We start from the raw sequence: 13,017 nt of genomic DNA on the forward strand, positions 1-13,017 counted from the left end.
TTCCTTGAGTAAACCCTTGGCGACCCCTACCCCCATCCAAAATAACATCTTTGTGTTTATAACGCAACTCACATGCCTGCGATTTCTCCAGCTGATGTCTTTTCTTTCCCCGGGGAATTTTAGGCTGATGTGAGATCGGGGAGGAGCCGGCCTGACCTTAGCCATGAGCAGCAGTCATACATTTTCTTAACACATATTTTGCTGAGTGGGTGTGGGACGCCTTCGCGTCAACTTCTACTTCACGAGCGCCATTTCTTATAGTCTTCCTCTTGCTGCTATCTTCTCTCCTAGATCCATTTCTTGGCCCTGATTTTACAGGTAACTTTCTACCAGATGGCTTGTTTTGGATGCACAATTCCCTAGGCTTCAGCCTCCCTCCCCTTGGGCCTGACCTAATTCTGGGAGCCGGCTGTTGTTTGGTCTATTTCTCCACTTTGACCAACGCACGTGGCTCTTCTGGGATCTTCACTTGTGCTCCTAGGTTGGGTGCTGGGGTTGAACCGGGAAACCGGGGTTGCACTGTAAAACATTCAGGACCCTCTACCTTCTCCCCGTCCCCGAGCCCGGGGGCCCCAAAAGGCCAACGTGAGGAGGGGCGGGAAGGCGGCCGGATGAACCCCAGGGCGTAACAGGTGCCGCTGCAGCAGCTGCGCCCACAGCACGCCCGAGTCTCCAGGGATAAGGATTTCTTTTTCTTCGGGTTTTTTGGAGGTGAAGAGGCGGCTCCACGCCCCCACCCAACCAATGCAGGCCGCGGTTGTTCGTCGCCTAGCAACTGCTGCAGCCAATGGGCGGCGGCCGGGCCTGCGGCGCCGGCGCGCGGGGGCGGGGTGGGAACCTCGGAACCTGCCGAGGCCCAGAGGCGGTCGCAAGGGGCGGAGCGCAGCGTGCCGGGGGCGGGGAGGGCGGGAGCCTGCGATTGAGGAGGGGCGGCCGGCGCGAGCCGCTGCTTCCCGCCGCGCGCCTGTGCGGGCCCGCGGGGCTGCGGGAGCCGCGCTAGGACGCCGCGAGCGGTGACTCCCCGCCGCTCCCGGGGGCCGTGACGGTGAGCCGCGCGCCCCGCGGGAGGGGATTGTGACGCGTGGGGCCCGGGAGGGACACGGGGCGGCCGGGGCTGGGTTGAGCAGACTGGCAGCGGGCGGGCCTGGAGGTGAGCGCAGGCACCTGGCTGTGTGCCCGGCTTCGCGGCGAGAGGCGCAGCGCGGCGGTTGGGGCCGTTGGCTGTGCGGGCGAGCGTTGGCTCCCGCCGCGCCGGAGCGGGAGGTGGAAGGTAGGGGCTGGCCGGGGCCGCCCCGGTTGTCACTGGCCGCACTGCGCCCGCCGCGGGGTTGCAGCCTCCCGGGATGGAGCGCGGACGGGCGGCCAGCGCGGGGACGCGGCGGGGGAAGGGTGGCCGGCTTGGGGCTACAGTGAGCTCCGTAGGCGGCAAGGCAAGCGGGGTTCGGTGGTTTGTCAGGGCCCGCCGCAAGAGGCAGTCGTTAAAATAAGTTATGGAGTGGCCCGTGGCCGCTGCAGGGGACAGCACCCGATAGTGGTCTGGTTAAGAGTCATCTAGGAGACAGGCGTGTGTGAGGAGTTTGGATATGGGGGGTGTGGGGGGGGGCTCGACTTTCCCCAGGAAAGGAATTGTGAGGTCCTTGCCCCCCTTGGAACCGGTGCTAATCCGCACAGTTATGCAAGTCACTTGGGCCCAGCAAATAGAATCTGCTAAAGTAAGTTGCTCACAACACAGATAAAGAGTTTTTTGTTGTTGTTGTTAACATCACAATTTAGGTCCATAGTTGTGAGTGCCAAACTCAATACTAGTGACGCTTATGCAGTGGGTAAGAGAACTGAGATTTCCCTCTCCTCGACCAAATAGTGGGTTGAGCTTCTTAGACTTTGAAATTGCTGGGCTCCCGGGTTCAGATAAGAGTCTGGGTCTGGAGTTGGCTGAGAATGGTGGGCGCCCTGGATCCCTTCCTGTCTCAGGGGAGACTGGAGGTGGAAGAAAATCCTGGCAGCCTTACAATTTGATTCTGAAGTCGAGAGGTCTGTATTACTTAACACATTTTCTTGACCGAATGAAATTTAGAAAGAGACACGCAGAAAAGAAATGTGTTTAAAGTTTAGATCAAGCTGTCAAAATACAGAATTTAGAGGTAGGTTTATGAACTCTAGTCCACCCCACAAAACTTAAGCCATCAAATCTTATTCTTGAGCTATCAGTGGATAGTGAATAACACTTAGGGTTATTCATTCATACTAAACAATTAAGAAAAGTTAATATTCTAATTTGACAAGTTGTTCTGCCTGCTGTCACTGAGTTTCTCAAACAAAATGGTTCTTTGAGAAAAGGATTTGGAACAGTTAAAACCAAGGCTCTTTTGGTGACTGGCTGGGCCTCTTCAGCCAAGTCATTGTATATTCTTCCTTCCTTTCTCATTCCCCATCTGTACAGTGAAGATAAAGGTTTAGGATTAAGTAACGTGGGTGAAGCAGCTTGACGATAACTGCAGAGACTCAGCTATTCTAGGACGAACTGCGAAGATCTCATAACACATTGGGCTTCGTGACAAGACTTGCTAAGCGCATTATGTTCTAAACATGCTGAGGCCCATATATATGAAATGAAAGTGTTAACTGTTCAGATTGTTTACCAGGCGCCTCAAATCCAGCACAGAGTCAAATTATATAACTTGGTCTCTCCTAAAACCTGAAATAGTGTGCTCTTTGGCTAAAATTGGCTGTGACAGAGGTATTATAAAAGTAAATATTTGAGTGCTTTCTATGTAGTATGAACCTAAAGCTACAAAAGGTGAAAAGGTACTACCCCAGGCTTTTGTGATTTTTATTTCATTTGGAGCGGTAAGCTGGGCATGATGGCACATCCCTGCCATAGCTTGAGCTCATACTGATATTGTCCACACCCACCCCACCCCTAAATATTGGAGCAGTTCCAGACCTTTTAAAGTGATATTTTTGTCCTTTATAATAGCTGTGAACATGCCTTACTGCTTTTGCCATTTTCTCAGGAGAGGTTTTGATTCTACATGGGTCTGTTTTATGTCTTTGGTAAATGGTATATGATTAGCTGGTAATGAAAGTACAAGTTATCTTTAATTCATGAGTTTATGGGATGAATTAGGATATGCACCACTCATTAATTATGGAAAAAGGTATAATGTACAAGCAGACTTACTGAATTGTGCTGCAATAGTTTTTTCCATAAAAAAACATTTATTAATACTAATCTGTTACTTTGTCAGGCCTGAAGATAAAAAGATGAGCATTGCCTTAAGGAATTTGTACTTAGGAAATTTACTGGGTAGTAAAGGAGAAAGAAAAAAATGCAAATATGGGAAAACTTTAGAAAAGGGTTTTAGTATATCTTGATGGAGGAGGACTTCACAAACAAGTGTTCCATTCTGTAACGTATGATTTAGGAATTACACGTGGTTTGGTAGAGCTGGACCTGGTAGAAGTTACTTCAGTGATAAGGTTCAAGAACTGTGCCATGAACTTTGACCAGCAGATGATAAGGAACCTTTAAAAAGATTTATTTAGGGGAATTATATTTGTTTTTACTTTAAGAGTATCTGCCAAAACCAGTAATTCACATGGATCAGAAGTGTTCTGAACATACATAATCCAGATAATATCTGAAAGCAGCTGCCTTTACACAGTAGACTTGAAACATATTTTATTGAAGTCCCTAGAAGCTTTAGGAAATCCTGAATAATTATTTATACCACAAATCTTGAGTTATCTTCTATTAAAACTGGGGTGGTAAGGATTCAAAGGTAAATAAGATGTGCCTCCATTAGTCGAAACAACACCATTATAATACAGTACAGAATCTCTGCTTTGCGAGCACAGAGAAATGTCAGGCTCAAGCTGTGTAGGATGCTGAGATGAGAAAAGACATAAATTGTCTTTTAAGTTAACAAAAGTGAGTGTTTTATTTATTTATTTAAACAGCATTGGGGTTTGAGCCCAGGGCCTCATGCTTGCTGCATGGGCTCTCTCCCACTTGAGCCACTCTGCCAGCCACACAAATAAGTTCTTAATAGAAATTAAACTGCAGCCAGTTAATCAGAACAATTTCTATTAAGAACAAATAAGTTCTTAATAGAAATTAAACTGCAGCCAGTTAATCAGAACAATCAGCTAAAATTCTGTAGTTCCTGTTAACTCTTGCTTCATGTTCCTTCCTTCCCTCACATTCTTTCCAACCACGTTTGGTTTGACCACCAAACTGCTGCCTCCTTAGTTGTCTCGTTTGTGAATGAGGGATGGTAATAACACTACCGACTATGAGTTAGGATAGATAAATACGTTAGTATCCTAGAAGTGCGTGGAAAAATAGCTTATACTTATTGAACACTTAATATATCCATTTGATATAAAAGTGCTGTAATTGAATAAGAACTGATTTAAGGACAGGATGATGAGTGATGACTTCTGAATCTGGTCTGATGTCTTTTGATCACCAGGCCATAGAGTATATCCCTATCTGAATGTCTCCCAAGAGGATCTAAACCCAGTCAGATCCGCACTGAACACATTATCTCCACATATTTACCCAAGCTCAATTTTATGCTCTTACTTCTCTGTTCTTTTTATCTAAATGACACTATTATCCATCTAGTACCAAAGATAGGTTTTTACATGAGAAGATAAGTGCCTCCCTTTTGTAACTAGTCATGTCAGTCCAACTTGTGAAGTATTTTTTATCTGTTCTTCGCTATCCTCAATGTCAGAGAGTAAGTCAGCAGCCCCTGTCTATTAATTTCTCATTTGCTATCTTTCTTGAAGAATTTTTTCATTTATAAAAGTACTTTATAAAAATAATGTACTCATTTTGTAAAAAAAAACCAAACAAAATAGAGATTAAAGGCAAAATAGTATTTTTAAAATATTACCAATATAGTTCCTGGAATACAGTGAGCCCTAAATACCAAAGCCACTAAATACAGAATTTATTTTGGAATTTGAAGGAGATTGGCAGAAAATGTTCTGCCAATATTCTAAAAGAATGAATGGACTGGAAGTGTGGCTCAAGCAGGGGAGCACCTGCTTTGCAAATGTGAAGTTGAGTTCAAACCCCTGTTCCTCCACAAAAAAAAAAAAAAAAACCATAATTACAGGGCTACAGCAGGGAGAGGAGGCATGGCACAAGTGTAGAGCATCTGCCTAGGAAGCATGAGGCCTTGAGTTCAAACCCAAGTACTGCCAAAAAAAACTACAGGAGTAAATCTGATTTATGTATTAAATGTAGCCTTCAGTAGCTGGAAGACACTTAATCCATTGTGTGTATCTGCTACTGCATGTGCATTGTACCATGGATTTGCCACTCTTTTGCTAGTTAATTATCTGATTGTGCATTCCTACAGAAAAGATGGCACCTGCTAGAGTCTCGCAAACTATTTGCACAGGCTGGCTTCAAACCATGATTCTCCTGATGTCTGCCTGCTTCCTCTGTAGCTAGGACTACAGGTGTGAGTCACCTCCCTGCTCAACATTATTTTTTTTCTACTTTATATTCAGGTTTTTTGTAGATCCTCTACATAGAATCTAGAATAAAAATGAGAGACAGTATCTTAGAATCATTAGTAAGTTTAACTCATCATCAGCCATGTTATTTTTGTAATGAGGAGATGGGCTCAGAATTTGTATCATTCACTCAGACTACTTACATATTAAGAAGAGGGCAGGGTCTGTAAGGTTCTAGAATTTTTTATTCTCACTTTCCAGGTTAAATAGCTGGGTTTTTATTCCTCTCTTCCAGGTTTGTAATGGTAAGTAAAGTACCTTATCTCTTTCCCTCAGTTTCTTCCATAAGTAAAATAGGGCCACCTCCACTCCTTCCTAGGGCCATTGTAAGGATTGAGTGACATAGCCAGTGATCCAGTCTGGCATGCAGTAGTCACTCGGAGTTCATCGTCTTCTCTTCAGCTAGCTTCACATAATAACTTGGTATAGGAGTTCTTAGCTTTCAGCGCACTAGACTCTTGGTATCCACAGGAGTTGGTTCCAAGGAGACCACTGTGAGGAAAAATCAAGACTGCGCAGGATGCATACAGTTCAGTTCTCTAAAGTTACTCAAATTTACCTGTACTGTACAATACAGCAGGTCTGAGCATCCATAACTTGAAACTGCGTGGAGGAGGGTATATTGCTAATTGCTATCCCAAAAATTACTGTTGTACACATTAATACTGCTCACCAAAAGCTACATCTTTTTTTTTTTTTTTGCGGTACTGGGGTTTGAACTCAGGACCTACACCTTGAGCTACTCCACCAGGCCTTTTTGTGAAAAGTTTTCTCAAGATAGGGTCTCTCGATGTGTTTGCCTAGGCTGGCTTTGAACCTGGATCCTCCTGATCTCTGCCTCCTGTGTAGCTAGGAAGACAGGTGTGAGCTGCCCAACTCCAAAAGCTACATCTTATTGATGGTCTTTATCTCAAGTACTGATGCTTGATTCATTTTTCCTGTAATGCTGCCCAATTTTTGCTAAAATTTTCATTTTATCCCTTGAAATAAACACATTAACTTTTACCCTGCTTTTTTGCTTTTTGGGCACCATTTGCTTTTGGGGAGACAGATTTTCACAAGATTTAGGGCAAGAAAACACTCAGCAGATCATACAACAATATAAATTGGTAAAATGCGAGACTGACGAGAGGTTCTCTGCATCATCTGAGCTGCATACTGTGTACACAGAAACTTAAATTTTTGCTTTTGAAGTTTGTTTTTTTTTTAACTGTACTTGGTCAAGACTGCATGTAATAAATCTGTGAATACAGTCTCTAGAAGGCCTTATTAGGTCCTCTGAAACTGTAGCCTAAACTGCTTGTTTTGCACTTTTTTTTTTTAGGGCCTTGGAATTGCTATGTCAGTGCTTTACCTCTTAAACCACACCCCCGGCCCAAGACTATTATTTTCAACCTTCATTTGCACTTTTTATTTATTTAATTTTTGGGAGGTGGTCTCTTGTAAGAATCTGATTGCTGCTGTTCCTACATGTACACTGGAAGAACTTGAGATTATTATACTGTGTCTAAATTGTCATGCTTTTGATTCAGCCCCTGAATCACCTTGCTGCTTCTGTAATCAAGATCAGATTGAAAGCCCTTCTAAGTTGCAGCATGGCTAACATGCTAAGACTTGTCTACAAGGTATAGTCCTGTACCTTCCCTGATGTGCCATTGAACTTGGTTGGATCTTCATTCAGCAAACTTGAGTCAGTTCCTACTATGGTATGAGTGATGAAATCTCATACCAAGGTGGCATACAAAGAGTGTGATGACAGACCTGCTGAACAGAAACTCAGTTTAGGTAGTGGAGAGAAGTTTCATTAAGGTTAGGTCTACTGTAGTAGGGTCAGTGCAAAGTGTTCTGGAAGCACAAAGGGGATGGCAGTTCTGGAAAAGTCTGGTAATTTGGGCTCTATATTACTAGATTTAAAGGAAATTTTACAATTACTACATTTAATGCTTTGTCTGCTTTTCTACAGTTCACATTCTGGTTACTCAGTTGGAAGAATTTCTGAGTGTAACTTAGTGTCAAAGTGAAGTGGTAGAGAGTAGAGTACCTGTCTGTCTATATTCAGTTGGAGCAGCAGCTGGCATAGTGTGGACTCCTCCTTTCCTGCAGAAAAGGTTGTAGTAGGGTGTCATGGTTAAATGGATGGTTTACCAGGGTTTGAGTCTTGGCTTTGTCTAGTTATTTGACCTTACCCAAGTAAGAAAACCGGACTTCAGTTTCCTCATCTGTAATGGGGAAAAGTGTTTATTTGAGTTATTGTAAGATTATTGAATAGGTAAATACATGTAAAATGCTTAAAATTGTTCCAAGTAAATGGCATATACTTAGTAATTTTTATTTTATTATTGAAATTAGAATCTTATTTAGTAAACATTGTATTATAAAAGTAATATATGTACATTCTATTATAAAAATGTAGAGAGGTAATTTTGATATAAATAACTATACTCAATTCCATATTAGGTTCCATGAGAAATATAAAAAGCACAGATAGTAGAACAGAAAATTCTTTAAAGATCATCTAGTTTAGACTCCTCATTTTACAGAAGTGGAATCTGAATGGTGAAGAAATTCTGACAGTATATGGTTGCTCAGTAAGTGATGGAAGCACTGCTGAGAACCATAGCCCCTGACAATGGGCCAGGTGCAGCTTCTCTCATGGAATAGTGTCCTCACTGGAAAAACTAACAGCTTAACTGCAGAGCCAAGCCAAAACAGGTGAACACATTACCAGTAAGAAGTCAGTGTATAATGAAATAACAGATGGTGTGCATAGACTCTTAAGTGCCTACCTGTGTAATTTAGTGAACTGCTTCCTTGAAGCAGAAATGCATCTTAGTTGCTTGGCTCATAGGTTGATAGAGTAAAAACATTTTCTTTTGAAGAATAGTTGTAAATAAAAGGCAGTCTCCTCCTCCTTTCTTCCTACCAAAGTTGGATTTTTAATTGATGAAGAAGAGTCCAACTTCACTGTCTCCTAGAGCTCCGCAACTTAAGCCTTACAACAGTTGAGGAAAGCCTGGCTTCTGTGTGTGTTACCTTTCTTCCTGATGGGCCCTCGCCCACAGACATTCTCATAGACATGTTTTGGCATAGCAGGGCATTGTGTAAACTGCTTTGTCCTTGCACCCGAGTATGCATGAACATGTGAAATAGGTGTGAGAAGTGCACTTGATTGGTGGAAAGACTGCCATTTGCCTTAGAGGTTTCTAAGAAAAGGCAGGAGTGCTATTGTAGAGAGTTCTCACACATCATTTCATTTAACTCTACTCCATCCCCTGCTTCTAAAAGGTTTATAGAATAATGCATGCTCTTTGCAAGCTAGACAAAGGTCCTGCCCTTCCAGCCCTCCCTACAGCCAGCCAGGCATCCCTAGGATGACTTTTATAATGGTTTGTAATTTTCACAAACTTTTCTCCTAAAATGTATGTGGCTTGATTTAACATGAATGGTGATCATACTATTCTCATTAATTCATAACCTTTTTAAGTCTCTATACATGCAGAGCTACTTTATTCTCTTAATAATTCAGTATAGCCCTTTTTTGGAGGGGGGGCAGCAATACTGGGGTTTGAACTCAGGGCCTCACACTTGCTAGGCAGGTGCTCTACAACGTGAGCCACTCTGCCATCTTTTTTTTTGTGTTGAGTATTTTTGAGATAGTGTCTCACGAACTGTTTGCCCAGGTTGTCTTTGAATCTCAATCCTCTTGAGCTCTGCCTCCTGAGTAGGCATGAGCCACTGGCACCCAGATTGCCTTGGGATTATACCTGTAAATATATTGTACTTCAGTCGGTCAAACACCCTCTAGTACTCTTCCTTATCCTTTCCCCCATACGTTGTACTGTTAACAGTTTTCAGTATGTTTTGTTGTGTCTTGTTCCTACGCAGTTGTGATATATTTCAATATTAATTCCCTCTCTTTCATTCTTCTTTTCCTCCTCCCTTAGTCTCCTCTAACAGTTCCTCTTTTGGAAACATGTTCTGCATATATATATATATATATATATATATATCTTCTACATATGAGAGAAAACATGACCTTTGTCTTTCTGAACCTGGCTTACTTCACTTAATATAATGTTCTCCAGTTTCGTCCACTTTCCTGTGAATGACAAAATTTCATTCTTCTTTATGTCTGAATAGAATTCCATTGTATTTACGTACCACATTTTCTTAATCCATTCGACAGTTACAGGTTACCTGAGCTGTTTCCATAACAATTTGTTTTTTTTTTTGTTTTTTTTTTTTTGCAGTATTAGGGTTTGAACTCGGCCTCACACCTCACGCCTGCGAAGTAGGCATTCTTACCACTTAAGTCACTCACTTAGCCTTTTTTTGTGTGTGTTGGGTATTTTCAAGATCGGGTCTCACAAACCATTTGCCTGGGCTGGCCTCAAACCATGTTCCTCCTGATTTCTGCCTTCTGAGTAGCTAGGATTACAGGCGGGAAGCACCTGCATCTAGCATCATTTTCCTTTTCTTACACAGTTTTTATTTTTTTTTTTTTAGCTTGGTGTTACTAACAATTTTCTTCTCCGAACAATCTGGTAACTCTAACTTAGTGATATTTTAGCAAAAACTTTAGTTAGCTATTTGTAAAATATCCTGTGCAATATTTGGAAGCCCAAATGGTTTAATGTTACTATGTTCCTGTATAATGAAAAGCTATTATTTTCTGACACTTGATTGACATTTTAGAATTCTGATCAGATAGGACTTGCGCCTTCTCAAGTTTGAATCGCAAATGAACTTGAACACTTAAAATAGGGTACTGTGTAGGGCTCTTGTAATGAAGATAACTATTTCTGATGAACTCCCTCTCAGTTTGTAGATACGAGCGATTTGGGAGATGACAGGACAGAAATGGGAATCAAGGATAATTCTTTTTTCTAAAGGATTGACTCATTTTTCCATTGCTGTGTTCTTTTATACACATTTGCTTACCAGTGTTAACACACTAACTTGTGGTAAGTTATTTACCTGAGTGTTCACTGATTATTCTGTATATTAAGGTTTGTGGGAGGGACTACAAAAATGTTAAATGTGTGGTACTTAGGAGTGAGATGGAGGTGGAAAAGGTGAAAGAAACTGGTAAGAATAGGGAAGGCTAACGATAGAGATCATGGGCTGCTGTAAGAGGAAGACTGTGTAGAGGAGTTGAGGATGGTTGAGCTGTGCCTTGAGGATGGGATGGGTGAGAGAAGAGAGCACAGCTAAAGGCACAGAAACTGAAGAGAATGTGCCCTGTGTGAGACCCAGTCATTGTATAGAGATTTGCTGAGGACCTGCTGTAGTTCAAAAACCTGGCCACAAAGATGAGTAAGTACATTAGCAGGAGCAGGAATAACGAGGCCCATCTTGGAGGCTGTCTTCCCCAAAGCTCTGTAAGTTATTGATGTATATTAAGAACCTGGGTCTTAACTGGACATCAGTGGCTCACAACTGTCAACCTGCTGAGGTTAAAGGGCAGCCTGGACAAGTAGATCACAATACCCAACACAAAAAAGGGCTGGTAGATTGGCTTAAGTGGTAGAATGCCTGCCCTGAGTTCAAACCCCAGTACCAATAAATAAATAGATACATACATACATACATAGAGAGCGAGCGAGGGAGCGAGAGAACACCTGAGTCTTTAGGGTAGAAATAACATGAATTAGCTAAGGAACTTTTGTGATGGAAAAAACAGATCTCATTAACCAGAATCTTCAATGTTTTTGCTAAGTCTAAGCTTAGTTTCAATGTTGCACTAGTATTTAGGATAGAAAAGTATTTAAGTAATATCTCTGTACGAATTATATGCTTTGAATGAAATCACTTAAAGTGGATTACAAGAACTGTCTACCCCCCTTTCCCTGAAGGACTTGAGTTTGAGCTCAGGACCATGAGCTTAGAAGCAGGCACTCTACCATCTGAGCTACACTTCCAGTGTATTTTGCGGTGGGTTATTTGGAAGATGTGGTCTTGTGAACTTGTTGCCTGGGCTGGGCTCAAACCTGGATCTTCCCTGTCTCAGGATCCCAAGTAGCTGGAATGACAGGTGTGAGCCACCAGCTCCCAGCAAGAGCTCAGTTTTGCAGGTGGGAGAGGGCAGTACAGGGTTGGGCTCAAGACCTATACTTCCTGGACATTTTACTCCACCACTTGAGCCATGCTGCCAGCCCCCAGTTTCTGATTTCTGTTTTCAGTTGCTATAGATAGATTTTCATGCATAGTATTGAAAGGTTAAATGGTGCTAGAAGGTAAGGAGTATAGAATTTTGGAAACTGAGATTTGTGTCCTGTTTTTGTAATGAAAAATGTGACCTTGGGCAATCCTGTTAATCTCTCTGAGCCTTAGTTTTCTGTCTTTCATACAGAAACTTACATAAAATAAAGTACATGGAGAATGGTAGGCTTTATGAAACTTAATAAGCTCTTCATTTTCTTTCAGAAAAGGTACAATAATAATAATTTCAAATGTCTCACTGCCTCCCAGTTTTCTGTCTAGCTTCTAACCTAAAAAATGCTACTAGATAATTCTTCAGCTTTGCATGATTATTTTTCCTAGAAAAGACCAGACTGCCCTTGCTTCTTATATACCTGAAGTATGTAGCATTAGTATTTTGGAACCTCTAGCAACATATAGGAAGAAAAAATAGTTCAAAATAACTTACTACTTTAAAAATGGTAAGATAGCTTTTGCACTGAAATTATTGCAATTTTACTGCAGTTGCTAAGATTTTATTATGAAAATTATTTATTAGAATCTGTATTTAGAAGTACTTCAAATAAGAAAGTATATTAGGTGGCTGTATACATGTTACCTACTAATAGTGAATAAAATGATCTCTTTCTGGTGGTAGTGGTGTTTTAGATAATATTGGAAATGAACCCATGGCCTTGTGCATGCTAGGAAAGCACTTTGTCACTGAGCTACATTCCCAGCCTAAGAATTCTTATTAATTTATGGATTGTATTACAGATTTATTTCTTTAATGTATTTAAAAAAATTTGCCCCCCAAATCTTAGGTGAATGGCATGGCTTTTGTAAGATATTTATTTATTCATGTTTTCTTCATAAAATTCACTTGTGGGTCCTGGAATCTGGGCAACAACCCTAACTAATGGTGCATATATAGTGAATTTAGAGAATTGTAGTTTCCATATTGCTTGACCCCGAAACCTGATTTGCTGCTAACTTTTTTCTTCTAATGAAACTACAGTAACAGTGCTAGTCTAATCAAGTTTGTTTATATGGTTTGTCATGGATAATCCACTATATAATGCTTTCCTCTGACTTGATTGATCTGTATAGTATGAGTCTATGTTCTAGTGCTAGATTTGTAATGGAGCCCTTGGTTGTTCTTAAAGCTTTTAGGTTGCAGTGGGCTTATGATGTGTTAGGTTTATACAAAGCATAAACCTCTTTTTCTTTTGAGATTAACCCAGGTTTATTTTTAAAATCATCATAAAAATGGTTTGCAACCATCAACAATTAAATTTTAGC

At 41.5% G+C, this 13,017-nt stretch overlaps 1 protein-coding gene across 9 annotated transcripts in view; it reads left to right on the forward strand.

Moving 5' to 3' along the window:
• The first annotated feature begins 299 nt into the window (after positions 1 to 299).
• The window catches only part of Ssx2ip (SSX family member 2 interacting protein), a 46,088-nt gene continuing 33,370 nt past the window's right edge, over positions 300 to 13,017 (forward strand). For 5 of the 9 annotated variants that reach the window (XM_020184066.2, XM_020184069.2, XM_020184070.2 and 2 more), the window contains exon 1: positions 907 to 1,045. The gene's annotated coding sequence lies outside the window, so the exon portion shown is untranslated. Of the gene's footprint in view, positions 319 to 906; positions 1,046 to 1,251; positions 1,271 to 1,971; positions 2,032 to 13,017 lie in introns of those variants that run through there. The other 4 variants (XM_074079578.1, XM_074079579.1, XM_074079580.1 and 1 more) reach the window with 4 other exon arrangements.

The sequence above is a fragment of the Castor canadensis genome, chromosome 7, assembly GCF_047511655.1.
Source record: "Castor canadensis chromosome 7, mCasCan1.hap1v2, whole genome shotgun sequence".
In the NCBI taxonomy this organism is placed as follows: Eukaryota; Metazoa; Chordata; class Mammalia; order Rodentia; family Castoridae; genus Castor; species Castor canadensis.